General features: G+C 36.6%; 1 protein-coding gene across 2 annotated transcripts in view; it reads right to left on the reverse strand.

Moving 5' to 3' along the window:
• Cabp1 (calcium binding protein 1) overlaps positions 1-2,277 on the reverse strand; it is a 68,160-nt gene that overhangs the window by 47,999 nt on the left and 17,884 nt on the right. The gene's annotated exons all lie outside the window — the stretch shown is intronic.

A 2,277-nucleotide genomic window follows, 5' to 3' on the forward strand; every position in this document is an offset into this window, starting at 1 on the left:
AAAAAATCTACACCAAGACATATAATAGTCACAATTCCAGAAATTCAACACAAGACTAGAATATTAAAAGCTGTTAGGGGCCCAGGGATATAGCTCAGTGGCATACCACCTACCTGGAAAGTGCAAGGTCCTGAGTTCGATCCCAGGTACCAAAATAAATAAGTAACTAAATAAAATAAAATAAAAGCTGTGAGGGATCAAGCATGGTGGCACATGTCTAGAATGCCAGCACTTGGGAGATTGAGGCAGGAGGATTGCTGTAAGTTGGAGACCAGCCTGGGCTACATAGTGAGACTGTCTCTCTCTCTCTCAAAAAAAAAAAAAAAAGCTGTTAGAGAAAAGAAACAAATTACCTATTAAACAAATCTCATCAGAATCACAGCAGACTTCTCAATACAAACCTTCATGTCAAGGAAAACTTGGAGTGAAGTATTTTAAGCCCTAAAAGAAAACAACCTCCAACTGAGATTAATGTACCCCACAAAATTATCTTTCAAAATTGATAGAGAAGTGAGATACTTCCATGACAAAGAACACCTGAAGAAATTCATGACCACCAAACCAGTGCTCCAAAACATTTTGAAGGACATTCCAGGATAACAGAATGAAGACTACAATTCCATGAACCTCAACAGAATAAATCTACCAGGAAAGACAAGTAATTAAACAGGAGTGGGAGGGAGACCAACAACAGGAAAATAACATGACAAGCGTAAGTCAATACATACACATTATAGCCATCAATGTAAATGGTCCTAATTCACCAATCAAAAGAGGGCCGGGGATATAGCTCAGTGGCACAAGCACCTGTCTGGCAAGCACAAGGTTCTGAGTTCGATTCCGGGCACAAAAAACAACAACAACAACAATCAAAAGAAACAGTCTGGCAGAATGGATTAAGAAGAAAGATCCAACAACATGCTGCATACAAGAAACACACTTAATTAAAAAAGAAATTAAAAAAAATAAAATTATACATGGAAAGTCAAAGATGGAAAACAATTCTTCATGTGAGAGTAACCTCAAAAAAAGCAGGGGTAGCTATTCTATTTGTGGACAAAGTGGATTTCAAGCCAAGATTGATTAAGAGAGACAAAGAAGATCACTATATCCTTGGAAAGAGAACAAGGGGAAGAGATAACAACCAGAAATATGTATGAACAAGGGGAAGAGATAACAATCATAAATGTATATGCACCAAATACCAAACCACCCAATTATATAAAACAAATATGAACAGACATGATAAATCAAATAAGCACTAATACAATTATAATGTAGGTGGGGCCTCAATACCCACTGTCACAAATAGACAGATCAACTAGACAAAAAAATCAACAAAGAAATATCAGAACTGAATCAAACTTTTGAACAAATAGACTTAGTAGATATCTACAGAGTGTTTTACCCCACAACATCAAAATATACATTCTTCTCAGCTACACATAGGACCTTCTTCAAAATAGACCACATCCCAGCACTCAGGAGGCTAAGGTAGGAGGACTGTTGGGAGTTCAAGACCAGCCTGAGCTACAAAGTGAGCTCAAGGCCAGTCTGAACTACATAGGGAGACCCTGTCTCAAAAACAAAGAAACAAACAAAAGGTAACTTAAGGGGCTGGGGATTTAGCTCAGCAACACAGCACCTGCCTAACAAGCATGAGGTCACAAGTTCAATTCCTGGTACAAAAAAAAAATAGTCCACATACTAGCTCATAGGACATGCTTAAGTAAATACAAAGGAACTAAAATTACCCAAAGCATATTATCAGACCATAGTGCAATGAAATTGGAAATCAATGGCAAAAGGAACCACAAAAACATGGGGATTAAATAATACCCTCCTGAAGAATCAATGGGTCATGGATGAAATTAAAGAAGAAATTAGAAAGTTTCTACAATTAAACAATAATGCTAATACAACATGCTAGTCCTTAGGGGACACAATGAAAGCAGTCCTATGAGGGAGATTTATAGCAGTGAATTACCATATCAAAAAAAAAAAAAAACCAAAACAGTGAGCTAAATAAACAACCTAATGTTGAGCCTCAAGCTTCTAGAAAAAGAACAGCAAATCAAGCCCAAAGCTTGAATGAGAGAGGAACTTATAAAGAACAGAGTAGAAATTACTGCAATGGAGACTAAGAAAACAATACAAAGAATCAATGAATTGAAGAGTTGGTTCTTTGAAAGATTCAATAAAATTGACAAACCCTTAGCCAACCTTATCAAACAAAAGGAAAGAAAAGACTCAAATCAATTAGGAATGAAAAGGGTG

Source organism: Chinchilla lanigera, unplaced genomic scaffold (assembly GCF_000276665.1).
Source record: "Chinchilla lanigera isolate Chin_1 unplaced genomic scaffold, ChiLan1.0 scaffold00054, whole genome shotgun sequence".
NCBI lineage: Eukaryota > Metazoa > Chordata > Mammalia > Rodentia > Chinchillidae > Chinchilla > Chinchilla lanigera.